This window comes from Rhinatrema bivittatum, chromosome 2, assembly GCF_901001135.1.
Source record: "Rhinatrema bivittatum chromosome 2, aRhiBiv1.1, whole genome shotgun sequence".
NCBI lineage: Eukaryota > Metazoa > Chordata > Amphibia > Gymnophiona > Rhinatrematidae > Rhinatrema > Rhinatrema bivittatum.
In genome coordinates this window covers 128,227,553-128,243,169 of record NC_042616.1, presented here as the reverse complement: position 1 = coordinate 128,243,169, position 15,617 = coordinate 128,227,553, and the positions used below count along the sequence as shown (strand labels likewise).

The following is a 15,617-nucleotide window of genomic DNA, read 5'->3' as shown; positions in this document are numbered from 1 at the left end:
TCCAGCTCAAGTATCAGCCAACTAAGAAGGTGGCTGCCTTCTCCCAGACTTTTGAAGCATTTGATACACAGGAATTACCCCATCACATTATTGATCCTGCAAGAATCTTGGCAACAGCCACAACCCCAGTACCTTTCAGGAAATTGGTTGTCCCTATGTGACTCTGAGAGAAGGTTCTCTGTTGGGCACATGACTCCCACCTAGCTGGCAATCCCAGCTCCAAGAAAACTCTGTAATTACTATCTCGCCATTATTGGTGGCCCCAAATGCTACAGCCATTGCCAGTCCCTGAGAAACCATGGACCCACTTTGCCATGGATTTCATCACTGATCTTAAGAACATAAGAACATAAGAAAATGCCATACTGGGTCAGACCAAGGGTCCATCAAGCCCAGCATCCTGTTTCCAACAGTGGCCAATCCAGGCCATAAGAACCTGGCAAGTAACCAAAAACTAAGTCTATTCCATGTAACCATTGCTAATGGCAGTGGCTATTCTCTAAGTGAACTTAATAGCAGGTAATGGACTTCTCCTCCAAGAACTTATCCAATCCTTTTTTAAACACAGCTATACTAACTGCACGAACCACATTCTCTGGCAACAAATTCCAGAGTTTAATTGTGCGTTGAGTAAAAAAGAACTTTCTCCGATTAGTTTTAAATGTGCCCCATGCTAACTTCATGGAGTGTCCCCTAGTCCTTCTACTATCCGAAAGAGTAAATAACCGATTCACATCTACCCGTTCTAGACCTCTCATGATTTTAAACACCTCTATCATATCCCCCCTCAGTCGTCTCTTCTCCAAGCTGAAAAGTCCTAACCTCTTTAGTCTTTCCTCATAGGGGAGTTGTTCCATTCCCCTTATCATTTTGGTAGCCCTTCTCTGTACCTTCTCCATCGCAATTATATCTTTTTTGAGATGCGGCGACCAGAATTGTACACAGTATTCAAGGTGCGGTCTCACCATGGAGCGATACAGAGGCATTATGACATTTTCCATTTTATTCATCATTCCTTTTCTAATAATTCCCAACATTCTGTTTGCTTTTTTGACTGCCGCAGCACACTGAACCGACGATTTCAATGTGTTATCCACTATGACTCCTAGATCTCTTTCTTGGGTTGTAGCACCTAATATGGAACCCAACATCGTGTAATTATAGCATGGGTTATTTTTCCCTATATGCATCACCTTGCACTTATCCACATTAAATTTCATCTGCCATTTGGATGCCCAATTTTCCAGTCTCACAAGGTCTTCCTGCAATTTATCACAATCTGCTTGTGATTTAACTACTCTGCACAATTTTGTGTCATCTGCAAATTTGATTATCTCACTCGTCGTATTTCTTTCCAGATCATTTATAAATATATTGAACAGTAAGGGTCCCAATACAGATCCCTGAGGCACTCCACTGTCCACTCCCTTCCACTGAGAAAATTGCCCATTTAATCCTACTCTCTGTTTCCTGTCTTTTAGCCAGTTTGCAATCCACGAAAGGACATCGCCACCTATCCCATGACTTTTTACTTTTCCTAGAAGCCTCTCATGAGGAACTTTGTCAAACGCCTTCTGAAAATCCAAGTATACTATATCTACCGGTTCACCTTTATCCACATGTTTATTAACTCCTTCAAAAAAGTGAAGCAGATTTGGGAGGCAAGACTTGCCCTGGGTAAAGCCATGCTGACTTTGTTCCATTAAACCATGTCTTTCTATATGTTCTGTGATTTTGATGTTTAGAACACTTTCCACTATTTCTCCTGGCACTGAAGTCAGGCTAACCGGTCTGTAGTTTCCCGGATCACCCCTGGAGCCCTTTTTAAATATTGGGGTTACATTTGCTATCCTCCAGTCTTCAGGTACAATGGATGATTTTAATGATAAGTTACAAATTTTTACTAATAGGTCTGAAATTTCATTTTTTAGTTCCTTCAGAACTCTGGGGTGTATACCATCCGGTCCAGGTGATTTACTACTCTTCAGTTTGTCAATCAGGCCTACCACATCTTCTAGGTTCACCGTGATTTGATTCAGTCCATCTGAATCATTACCCATGAAAACCTTCTCCATTACGGGTACCTCCCCAACATCCTCTTCAGTAAACACCGAAGCAAAGAAATCATTTAATCTTTCCGCGATGGCCTTATCTTCTCTAAGTGCCCCTTTAACCCCTCGATCATCTAACGGTCCAACTGACTCCCTCACAGGCTTTCTGCTTCGGATATATTTAAAAAAGTTTTACTGTGAGTTTTTGCCTCTACAGCCAACTTCTTTTCAAATTCTCTCTTAGCCTGTCTTATCAATGTCTTACATTTAACTTGCCAATGTTTATGCTTTATCCTATTTTCTTCTGTTGGATCCTTCTTCCAATTTTTGAATGAAGATCTTTTGGCTAAAATAGCTTCTTTCACCTCCCCTTTTAACCATGCCGGTAATCGTTTTGCCTTCTTTCCACCTTTCTTAATGTGTGGAATACATCTGGACTGTGCTTCTAGAATGGTATTTTTTAACAATGACCACGCCTCTTGGACATTTTTTACTTTTGTAGCTGATCCTTTCAGTTTTTTTCTAACAATTTTTCTCATTTTATCAAAGTTTCCCTTTTGAAAGTTTAGCACGAGAGCCTTGGATTTGCACACTGTTCCTTTTCCAGTCATTAAATCAAATTTGATCATATTATGATCACTATTGCCAAGTGGCCCCACCACCGTTACCTCTCTCACCAAGTCCTGTGCTCCACTGAGAATTAGATCTAAAATTGCTCCCTCTCTCGTCGGTTCCTGAACCAATTGCTCCATAAAGCTATCATTTATTCCATCCAGGAACGTTATCTCTCTAGCGTGACCCGATGATACATTTACCCAGTCTATATTGGGGTAATTGAAGTCTCCCATTATTACTGCACTACCAATTTGGTTAGCTTCCCTAATTTCTCTTAGCATTTCACTGTCCATCTCACCATCTTGACCAGGTGGACGGTAGTATATCCCTATCACTGTAGTCTTCCCTGATACACAAGGGATTTCTACCCATAAAGATTCAATTTTGTATTTAGTCTCATGCAGGATGTTTATCCTGTTGGACTCTATGCCATCCCGGACATAAAGCGCCACACCTCCTCCCAACTGCTCCTCTCTGTCATTGCGATATAATTTGTACCCCGGTATAGCACTGTCCCATTGGTTATCCTCTTTCCACCATGTCTCTGAGATGCCAATTAAGTCTATGTCATCATTTACTGCTATACATTCTAATTCTCCCATCTTACTTCTTAGACTTCTGGCATTAGCATACAAACATTTCAAAGTTTGTTTTTTTATTGTATTTTTATTCTGCTTTTTAATTGATAGGGATAAGTTAGAATTTTTTAGCTCAGGTGAGTTTTTAGTTACAGGCACTTGGACTACTTTTCTAATTATTGGAACCTCACTGTCGGGATGCCCTAATTCTAATGCATCATTAGTATCCTTTAAAGATACATCTCTCCGAACCATGCGCTGCTGAGCGACTGTCGGCTTTCCCCTTTGTTCTAGTTTAAAAGCTGCTCTATCTCCTTTTTAAAGGTTAGCGCCAGCAGTCTGGTTCCACCCTGGTTAAGGTGGAGCCCATCCCTTCAGAAGAGACTCCCCCTTCCCCAAAAGGTTCCCCAGTTCCTAACAAAACTGAATCCCTCTTCCTTGCACCATCGTCTCATCCACGCATTGAGACTCCGGAGCTCTGCCTGCCTCTGGTGACCTGCGCGTGGAACAGGGAGCATTTCAGAGAATGCTACCCTGGAGGTTCTGGATTTAATCTTTCTACCTAAGAGCCTAAATTTGGCTTCCAGAACCTCCCTCCCACATTTTCCTCTCTCCAATGGTTGTATAATAATTTGGATGTAATAAATTGATTCTCAAAAATGGCCCACTTCATGCTTCTCCCAGGCTTATCATTTGCCTCAGAGTTGGCCCACCTCTTCTTTCAATATGTATTCCATCTCCATGGCCTACCTGAACATGTGCTCTCAGATCAGGCAGTTCAGGTCACCGCAAGGCTCTGTAGAAATATCTGCAAAAAATCTATGGTCTCCTTGGATTTCATATCTGCTTACCATCCACAGCCCAATGGCCAGACAGAGCAGACTAATCAGATTCTCAAAGCTTTCCTAAGGGCATATGTAATAACTAGCAAGATAACTGGTTTCCCCTACTACCATGTGCAGAATTATATCATAACAACCATGTTGGTGAACCTGTAGGCACCTTGCCCTTCTATATAGTCCACAGCAGGCACTCTCAACTCCCACTTCCAGTTCCCCTGACAGCTCCATGTCCCACAGCTAATACTCTAACCCAGGATTCCTGAGAACTTTGGCATTTGACTCAGCAACTCCTTGTCATGGCCGTTGAGAAATATAAGAAACAGATTGATAAGAGACGCCATCCTGAGCCATTGTTCGAACCAGGTAACAAGATGTGGCTTAGCACTCGGAACCTTCGATGAAGTTCTCACACGCTTCATCAGCCCCTTTCCAGTCATAAGAACATGCTGGTTCAGACCAAGGGTCTGCTGGGTCAGACCAAGGGTCCATCAAGCCCAGCATCCTGTTTCTAGCAGAGGCCAAACCAGGCCACAAGAACCTGGCAATTACCCAAACAGCAAGAAGATCCCATGCTACTGATGCAATTAATAGAGTGGCTATTCCCTAAGTAAACTTGATTAATAGCAGTTAATGGACTTCTCCTCCAAGAACTTATCCAAACCTTTTTTGAACCCAGCTACACTAACTGCACTAATCACATCCGCTGGCAACAAATTCCAGAGCTTAATTGTGCGTTGAGTGAAAAATAATTTTCTCCGATTAGTCTTAGTCATTCATCAATTGGGGCCCGTCAGCTATCAACTTCACCTACCTGCTACTCTGAAGGTCCATAATGTCTTCCATGTCTCTTTGCTGAAACTTCTGATCTTGTTTGGCTGTCTCATGCCACACCTAAACCAACAAATGTGATTTCAGAGGAGGAGACTGAATATGAAATGCAGTCCATCTTGGACTCCAGATGCATCAGTGAAAGATAATGTTATCTCATGGCTTGGAAAGGGCTCAGTCCCAAGGAAAACAATTGGTAGCCTGCTACAAATGTCCAGGCCCTCGCCTCACCACGGAGTTTCATTGGCTCTTCCACCATAATCCTAAGGACTTAGAGTGGGGGCTTAGAAGGAGGGATACTGTAATGTTTGGCTGGTCGTGGGACGGGGCTAGCACAGTGCTCCCCTATGTTAACCCTGGCCCCCAAAAAATTCAGTTCTGGCTCTGCCCCTACCTATCGCATACTATTATAAAATTATCTTTTTAAACAGGTGATAGATATAATCTGATGGAGGGAAAACAGCAATGTCTCCTTAAAAGTGACTTTTACTATGAGCATAAGTCAAGAGTTTTACAGAGAACTGAATGGTTTTGCTACATTTGCTAATTTTGCCATAAGATGTACAGATTATAAATAATAAAATTCTTCCAGTAAAATAGAATGGGAGCTATGAGGCTATGGCAAAGAACCTCCAGGAGATAACCTGACCCTGAGCTAATAAGGATGTGAATCGTTTTTTGACGATTTTAAAAAATCGTCCGATATTTTTTAAATCGTCAAAAATCGTTAGAGTGCGTGATACAATAGAAATGTTCCCGATTTATCGTGAAAAATCATTACTCCCGTTAGTGTCCACTAATGGGAGTTATTTGGGGGGAGGGCGGGAAAACCGGCACACCAAAACAACCCCTAAACCCACCCCGACCCTATAAAACTAATCCCTTACCTTCCTCCACCATCCCAAACCCCCCCCAAAACTTTTTACAAGTACCTGGTGGTCCAGTGGGGGCGCAGGGACCGATCTCCCGCTCTCAGTCCATCGGCGCCATTTTGGCTGCCACTCAAAAATGGCGCCAATGGCCCGATAAAAAAAAAACCCACCCGACCCTTTAAAAATGATCCCTTAGCTTCCCCCACCCTCCTGATCCCCCCAAAACATTTTAAAATTACCTGGTGGTCTAGTGGTGGTCCCGGGAGCGATCTCCCATTCTCGGGCCATCAGCTGCCACTCATAAAGATGGCGCCGATGGCCCTTTGCCCTTACCATGTGACAGGGTGTCCATGCCATTGGCCGGCCCCTGTCACATGGTAGGAGCACTGGCTGGCCGGCACCGTCTTTAAAGATTGTTTAAAGATGGCGCCGGCCATCCAATGCTATCACATGTTAAGAGCACATGATTCACATCCCTATGAGCTAAGGTAGATATATTCAGGATTGAAGGTTCTTGGATCCAAATAAACATAGTATAAACGGCATAATATAATTGTTACACACCCCGTCCGCACCCGGCCTGCGCACGGGCTTGCTCACCACCTCCATGATTCCACGGCAGATCCTGGGTCGGCCTCCCTAGCAGCAGCTGCAAGCGCTTCCAGGCCTCGGCGTCCCGCGGCAGTGGTCGCCGGGCCTTCCACTGCGCACCGGAGATCGGTGTCCTCGGCTGTGTTGGCCACGCCCTTACGTGTGCGCGGACCGCCCGGCCTCTTGTAGGGCCAGGGGCGGGTCCTAGCTTCGCAGTGCGCCCTGATTGATTCCCTGATATAAGGAAGTCCCTGCTTGTAATTCCTTGCCTTGGCAATCGGGTTAGTGTCTTGCTAGATTGTCACTGCATCTGAACCTTGTTCCAGTCTTGTTCCAAGTCTCGTTCCAGGATCCTTCTGTTCCAGTTCTGTTCCTGCCTTGTTCCTGCATCCTAGTACTCCAGCGTCCTTATGTTCCTGTTCGTCTGTCCGTCTCCCCAGGTAGTATCTCCGGACTGCCTCACTGGTACTGACCTCAGCTTGCTCCTTGACCTGCCTGTCTGCTGCCTGCCTTCTGACTCCAGTCTGTTCCTCGACTTGCCTGCCTGCCGCCTGTCTTCTAACCTCAGCTTTTTCCTAGACTCATCTGCCTGCTGCCTGCCTTCTGACCTCGGCCTGCCTGTGACCTTGTCTGACCTGCAGATTCTGACCTCTGCCTGCTTGACCACATCTCTAGATTCTGGCTCTGTTCCTAGCCTTGTCATCACCTACACTATTCTGGTCCTCCTTGTTCCATCTGACTTCCAGTCTCAAACCTGACCACGCTCCCCTTCTGTCTGTGGGCATGCTGGACTTCCATCCTTCCAGGAGACCCTGTGAGGCCCACCTAAGTCCAAGCTGCCCGGGTTTGTACAGGCTCCTCCCGGGGGGGACCTCAGGCTTCCAGTGGTGAAGCTCATCCTAGCCTCTGTCTCCTCCAGTGCTCCACCCCCTGGGGGCAGTTGCTTCTTAGTCCCTACCAGGGAGCCGTTCTCTACTGCTCCAGGACAAGGGTCCACCCACAAGCGCAACAATAATATCATCCAATGCATTAAAATGCATCCAAAACAAATTTTTTTTAACCATGTAGAAAATCTTTTTGCAAACCTGCATTTTTAAAACACGATATTTTGGCAAAGCTCAAATTTCCCAAATATTTGCTTTACTGCACTCCATTGTGATTTTGAAAAAGCACTATACAAATATATAGTGCACACATTTTCCTTTTATCCCAGATCCTTAGAAGTTTTCTTCTTAAGTAAGGTGAGTCTAGTGAGTGTGTGCTCTAAAACTGAGCTCTATATCTCTGGTGGTGTCACAAGTACTCATATTTTATTGAGCAAAATTACTGCTGTCTTGAAGTGGCAGTAACTTACATGATCTTCTGTATGAAAGGAACTATTTTTTCCCTTCTTTAACTTGAGTGCACATATTTAATGCATTAGACCCAGGAATGTTTCTTTTCAGCTGAATCTTCTCCATTTCTTCATGGTATACATAATTCAGAGATGAAAAACTGCACATGAAGGAGGAAAAAGTTAAATGAACTGCAGCATGGCAACCTTACATGGGTAAAGCAATCCCTATACATTTTCCAACATGAAGAATGGGATGTTCCTTCAGAAATGACTGCAATAAATTAAAGGTTTTGGAACAACCTTAGCATGGCTTGCAAATATGGTTTGTGTGTAAATGTGTGAAAAATCTATTAGGTTAGAGCTTTGCTCGAGAGCATAAACCATTTGAAAAATCATTTTCTCATTATTTTCTAGAAGGAAAAGGTTATGGGCTACTATACCATCCAGCTGAATGGGGCTCATCATTTTTAGGGATTTTTTGCTCTGCCATTTCCTCAGACTCAGAAAGTGTTTTATCATTGTCCAGAGTGAATAAGGAGAGACAGAAGGTCAGATTGGCATGGCAAGAACAATAGCCAGTATGTACTGTAAAGGAATTTGAAATGGACTTTGAAGATAATAAGAGCAGAAGCAAAAACATCCCAAGGCACCGGGAGAGGCTAAGAACAGCAGGAGCACTAGCTTTTAAATCCAGAAACCATGGGTGCAGAGCAATGCATAAGATGTGTGGCATCAGCACACCAAACTTACAGTGAGAGATATGGTATCAAGTTAGGGGTTGTGTTACAATAATACACCCTCACCTAGCAGTATAGACACACACATCTCACAAAGATAAGGTAATCATCTTCGATAGAAAAAAAGCACACCATGTTATCAACACCCCCAAACATGGAGAGAGGGCTAAGGCAGTAGGAAACCACAAGGCACCAAAACCACAGACACCAAAAGAGGGGCAAAATGGTACCAAGAGTAGCATAAACACCCCATGGAACAATGAGAGGTGCAGCAAGTGTATAAAGCATCAGATTGGTAATTCAAGATCAATAGTAAATTATGTAAGGGCATTTGAAAAGAACTTTGAAGACAACAAAAGTGTAGGCAGAAACACCGAAGAGCACCATGACAGGCTCAGAGAAACAGGAGCAGTGGCATTAAAACCACAAACCATAGGTGCAGAGCAATTCAGAAAGAAAAGTGGTATCAATACCCAAAGGCTCTCTGAGAGGTGCAAAGCAGCCCAAATAGAGGCATGAACAGTAGGGGTGTGCATTCGTTTGCAACATATTGGCAATCCGCAACGTATAGGGCCATATTCGTTGTATTCGTGGGGAAGCAAAACGCATCGCGATTCCCACGAATACAACAAATCTTCACCGAATTATTCAGCCGTCTAAAGGAGCGAATTTAAATAAAACCCCCACCCTCCTGACCCCCCCAAGACTTGCCAAAAGTCCCTGGAGGTCCAGCGGGGGTCCGGGAGCGATCTCCTGCACTTAGGCCATCGGCTGCCGGTATTCAAAATGGCGCTGATAGCCTTTGCCCTTACTATGTCACAGGGGCTACCAGTGCCATTGGTCGGCCCCTGTCACATGGAAGGAGCACAAGATGGCACCAGCTGTCCATTGCTCCTACCATGTGACAGGGGCCGACCAATGGCATTGGTAGCCCCTGTGACATAGTAAGGTCAAAGGCTATCGGCGCCATTTTGAATATCGGCAGCCGACAGTGTGAGTGCAGTAGATGGCTCCCAGACCCCCGCTGGACCACCACGAAGTTTTGGCAAGTCTTGGGGGGGTCAGGAGGGTGGGGGGTTGTAGTTAATTAAATTTTAGCCGGGAAACGAATAAGAATGGAACGCATGAACGGATCGGGGCCCCCCCTTGCCGAATGCAACGTATCTGCCCCCCCACGAATACTGAATGTAACGTATGCGGTCCCTCTGCACATCCCTAATGAACAGCCCAAGGAACTATAAGAGGAGCAAATGGCACTAACAACACTGGCATGAACAGCCAAAAACACTGAAGGGGAAGCAAAGCGGTATCAGCAGTGGCATGAAGACCCCAAGGCACCTAAAGAAAGGCAAAAGCATAAACAATAGTAGCAAATACACCTCAAGGCATCAAAACAGAATATCCCAAGCATGCAAAAACAGTGAAGGAGGCAAAATAGGTCAGAGAGAGGCACAAATACCTCAAGGCATGTAAGAGGGGCAAAGCAGCATCAGCAGTGGCATGAACACCCCAAAGTGGCATGAGGGATGTGACAGGTAGTGGTTTTATCGTTACAATACACCCAGTAGTATGGACTGGACTCTTAGACATACAGCAAATAGTTACTTTTGTTAGAAAAAAAAGCACATAATAGCTCAATACCCTTAAGAATTGAAAGAGAGAGAGAAAGAGATAAGGCAAAAAGTTCAGTGGTCAAAACCCCAAAGAGTGATGGATAAGGCAAACAACAGCACCATTGTACCAAAACTTGAAGCCATAGAGTAAGGGTTATAAAAATAATAGCACAGCTGCATTAAAAGCTCCTGACATAGAATGAGGATGAAGGCAGCAAGCAGCATGGCATGAAAACCCCAATATCAAGGCACAAGTGAGAGGTAAAGCAAACAGCACAGTGACATCACAACCTCAAGATTTAGATAAAGCAAAGAGCACACTGGCATCAAAACCCCAAGGCAGAGTGATGGGTAAGGCAGTGAGTTCAGTGGCATAAATACCTCATAGCACTGTGAGAGGGGTAAAATGGTACCTGTAGTGGCAGGAGTTCTCATACAGGCCATTAGAGGGTCAGGAGCAGATTGGGAAGTAACAGGGGCAGAACAACATAACAAGGAACTGAACCAGGAGAGATGCAGGGCATAGGAGTGAGTACGGCAGCAGCAGCAGCAAGAGTGGCAACTGGCAACAACAAAGCAAGGTTCTGAGGGACAAAACTGTGGGCATTGGTCCTCTGTAGCTGTAGATTCAACCCTCCTGCCATTTACATGGAAATTATGGTAAACCCAACAGAGGGAATTTTATTTTAAGAAAGACAAACTTTTCTACCACATGAATAATGTGGATTCATGATGTCTCCTGCCATTGAGAACATCCATTCATTATACATGCTAGTTTGTGAGCAAGACAGGAAATGCTGGGCAACCTTGGCAAGAGCTGGTCAGACCATGGCCTTGTGTGCCTAATATGCCAGCACATCTGTAGCCATGTCCTCAATGAGCTCTGTGCGATACTGTAACATGTGACTGAATTATGTGCTGGGGAAGGATAATCTCCTCTGCTTCTAACTGCTGTAGCTATGGCCTGTGTCAAGAAAACTCATTCTCTGGAGGACATGGGGTGGGAGAGAGGCATGATGGCACATAATGGTGGGAAAGGAAGTGATAGCTGACAAAGTGCTGCTCATGCTGACACTAAATATGTGGAGTCCCTATTCTTTATTGTGCTGCACCTCCTGTACCTCTGCCATCAACAGTGACACCTTAGACACTAGTGTCTCCTTCCAGTGACTTAAACTCTTTCAACCTTGGGTCACACAGTGTGGCTAGCATGTAAATATCCTTCTTGATGATGGTTTCAGCCTGTTCTTGTACCTGCTGCTGCAAGGAGTCCACAAACAGCAATACCTCTGGTCCCAGTCCCTGTTCCTGCCACAAATTCTCCAACTTCTCTTCCAGGATGTTGACTATGGGAATGAATTAAACCAGGGTGGCTTTTGTGAACTTCATATCCTCCATAGAGTCCCTGAAGGGTTTCAAGACTCCTGAAAGGAAGAAAATAAAACAAATAAATAAGTATCATCTGAATCATGTGTGGACAATTATGATGGCCTAGTGGGCAATTCACACCTTTCTTGCTTTCCAGAGAAAAGCCATGAAGGGTTGTATGCTGTTCCACTAATCTTTGCATCATAGATAGGTGGAATTCCACAGACTGCCTAAATCCTGAATGAACTGGTGCAGAGGCATCCCTACCTTCTCCTGCTTCTCATGGAGCTGCAGATTCTGTACCCTTCACTCTCTAGTAAAAATGTCTAGCTATTTTCCTGATCCTCTCTATCAGTTCCTTCAGGAGTAAACGGTCATATTGTTCCTTGGCTTTCAGGGCATCCTGTACTGTCGGGTCCAGATCTCCTCATAGCCTCCATCTGCGACTGCTTTTTCCATGTTTGCACCACTGTCTGTAACAAAAAAACTAGGAACGTTCCTGTCTCTCTGTTCCAGCTGCCAGCCCTCCAGTTTCCTTGTTGCTTCTAAGGTATTGACCAAGGTGTCACTGATATCCATCATCTGGGTTTGCCATACAATCTATCTGCAATGTGCTGATTCACCCCTGCTAGCGTTGCTATCTGACCCTGCCTCAGTCAGCTGCTACCAGTGTGATTTCAGGGAAAGGTAGGTATGTGTATTGTTATGACTGATCCAGATGTCACTGATAAAATAGAAACTACTCTTTGCTTCTTTCACCATCTGTGCCTGTATACAAGCATGGCACTGAGTGTACAGGGCAGGAATAGCCAAGTACAAAATGTTGGCCAGGAGGGCATTTTTATAATTAGAGGCTAAAAGGTGCAGCAGCTCCTCCATTCTCATGTTCTTCACAATCTGCAAGGACTGGCCATACAAGGCAATTATTTCCCCAATTCACTGTGTCACAACCTTTGAAATAACTTCTCTCTTGCTATAGGAATGTGATGTGGTAAAATACTATCTGCTCCATGGTGGTTTGCCGCTGACTTTGGGTTGGGGGCTGCTTGCCTATCACCTTAGTGGAGAAAGGGGCCAGGGGTCAGCTTGAGAGACTGGCTTTCCTTTTTCTATAGCTTGCTATGGCTGCTTCTTTGAGTGATAAACTGGGTCTTCAGGATTGTACTGGCAGCCTCCCTTGAAACCTACACTAATGCGGATGGATCTGAAAATGAAAACTGATGTTATTTTCAGGGTCACTGTTCATTCATTTGGATTCCAATGAAATGAAACAAAATTGCCCAGATTCATTTCAGATTACTCATTCATTTAAAACAAATGCACATACCTAGTAAGATAACATAGGTTTATTCAGGAACTCAGGGCTTAACATTGCTTACAAAAACATACAGTCAGAGTGCATGGAGCTGCTGAAGCTTAGCAGACCAAGATGGAAAGTGTGCATTCAGTTAGAATATGCTGGGTTGGCACAGGAACCAACATTTATATGCTAGGCTAAAAACATAACAATCCTTTCCTCAAGTGACATAGGCAGACATCAGAGTCAAACTTGAATATGCTGAAATCTCAAAGGCAGGTGTTGGCATTGACAATGCTACAGTTTCAGGTACATGCAAAATAGGTGTGCCATTTAATAACAATTGTTTTCAAACTATTCTAGAACAGGGGTATGATGAATCTAATAAAGAAACTTGACAAAAACGAAAACCACATGTTGTTCCAATAGTGTCTCTGGTATTCTCGACCATGAATCCAATCCATCATAACTTCCCTTGGATACATCACTGTGTATTACAGTGTGTTAAATATTGAAATCTCTTCCTAGCTACCAGACAAGACTTCTACATAGTATTATTTCAGTATTTATATAAGAACATAAGAACATGCCATACTGGGTCAGATCAAAGGTCCATCAAGCCCAGTACCCTGTTTCCAATAGTGGCCAATCCAGGTCACAATTACCTGGCAGGATCCCAGGATATATCTTTTTAAGCTATAAAATACTTATAAGTACACAATACCTTATTTAAATGGGTAATGATGCAAAACAAATCAGAGAATGAAACAAAAAAAGACCGATCTAATAAAGCAGTGCGAAAAATGGGCACTCAGTGCTGAGCGCCTGCTTTCCTAATGCACGCCCAGCCACATCTCCTGGGCAAACAATCGAATATGTAAATGAGGGGTTGCAATGCCAAGTAGGAGCTAGGGACAAATGTGCAGCCCTAGAGTCTCCTCAGCAGCGGGCACCCAGAAGAGGTCGGCTGTCAGCGGGTTAGGAAAACGGATGCTCAATTTTATGAGCACCCGTTTTCCTAACCTGTGCACAGCCACGGGTTATGAAAATGGACACTCATTAACTGAGCATCCCTTTTCCTAACCTGTCTGCCGGCATGCTTTTTTTTTTTTTTTTTTTTTTTACTTTCTGTCCTTTTGCTATTAGCTATTTTCCCTCAATCCCCCCAAAATATGTGTGCCCAACCCGCAAATGTTTACCCTCAGAAATTAACGCCTGCCCAGAGCAGGCGTTAATTTCTGAGCAGCCCAAACAAGTGAACAGAAAAGCAGTATTCTGAGCAGGCATTAATTTCTGAGGGTAAACATTTGTGGGTTGGGCACATATTTTTTAGGGGCCCTCAAAGGAATCCATCAGAATAAAGTAAGAGTCCACGCCATTATATTTTAACACTGGGCTTCATTTATTAAGGGTATTCTCAGAAATTAACGCCTGCCCAGAATACTGCTTTTCTGTTCACTTGTTTGGGATGCTCAGAAATTAACGCCTGCTCTGGGCAGGCGTTAATTTCTGAGGGTAAACATTTGCGGGTTGGGCACACATTTTTGGGGGGTTTGAGGGAGAATAGCTAATAGCAAAAGGACAGAAAGTAAAAAAAAATAATAAAAAAAAAAGCATGCCGGCAGACAGGTTAGGAAAAGGGATGCTCAGTTAATGAGTGTCCATTTTCATAACCCGTGGCTATACACAGGCTAGGAAAACGGGCGCTCATAAAATTGAGCATCCGTTTCCCTAAGTCGCTGACAGCCGACCTCTTCTGGGTGCCCGCTGCTGAGGAGACTCTAGGGCTGCACATTTGTCCCTAGCGTCTACTTGGCATCGCAACCCCTCATTTACATCAACATGCATTTGCATGTGATGAGTGCTATTAGTTTTTCTGGGGATTGGATGGGCGTTTTGAACGTGCTAATCCCAAAACCCGCATCCAACCACGGGTTAAACAGTGCGCTCGGCTGAGCGCACTGTATTGGATAGGATTGAAAGAATAAATAAAAAGGAATGTAAATAAACTGAATATGAAAAAGAGCATGCGAACTGAAAAGTACAAAGCAATGTAAAAAAGGCACAAGGACAAAAAGCATAGTTAAAGCATATAAGAGATATGGAGACTGGCCTTACTACAGCCAATAACAGATACATTACTGCTGCCAAAATTGCACACAAATTACCAGCCATGGTCAAAGCCACTATTAACCCTTTATTTACTATAGGCTTTACATACTTTAGTAAATTGGGAGTTAAATTGCCAAGTAACTCCAGTATTAAAATTGGACTTTAATGCAGGTTAAAGAGTGTGAAAGGAAGAGCATGTATCACTTTGCCGTACAATTCACCATAGGCATATCCTCTGAATGTGAACTTTGCTTCGCTAATCAATTTCTGGCAACATCAATGTCCTGATTGGGATAACTGGGAAGTACATACTCTTTTTGTTAGATGTGCTTGGAAAATGTTTGTTTCTTTGCTCCATTCAACAGGCCAAATTTGTCAGCGGTTCTCTCACATACTGCCCCTATAGAGAATACACTTAATAAATGAAGCCCAGTGTTAAAATATAATGGCGTGGACTCTTACTTTATTCTGATGGATTCCTTTGAGGGCAGTGCTCAGTTTTATGTTCCAGAAAGCCAGATGAGTAGAATGAAGTCATTAGTCACCCAGGTATTTTAACAGTTTTTCCCATTTCCTTTCTCTCATGGCCTCTGTGGTCAACAGCATAAAATTCTGAGAAACTCCCACCTAAACACAAGTTTCCTGTTTATACTCTCCATGCTTTCATGTGTAGCTCTTAGAGGCAATTGACTACAGTACAGTCAAATAATAGTAACGGAGGCTTGCAGGTGAGCTAAAGCAAATACAATGAGCAGTTTACATTACATCAATTTTTGT

The 15,617-nt window shown here is 43.8% G+C and overlaps 1 long non-coding RNA gene across 1 annotated transcript in view; it reads right to left on the bottom strand.

Moving 5' to 3' along the window:
- Nucleotides 1-11,479, bottom strand: part of LOC115086048 — a 48,091-nt gene extending 36,612 nt beyond the window's left edge. Inside the window, exons 1-2 of the long non-coding RNA XR_003855034.1 lie at nt 11,318-11,479; nt 7,732-7,871 (exon numbers count right to left, since the gene is read on the bottom strand). This is a non-coding gene — a long non-coding RNA (uncharacterized LOC115086048). The remainder of the gene's footprint in view (nt 1-7,731; nt 7,872-11,317) is intronic.
- Between the last annotated feature and the right edge of the window lie 4,138 nt (nt 11,480-15,617).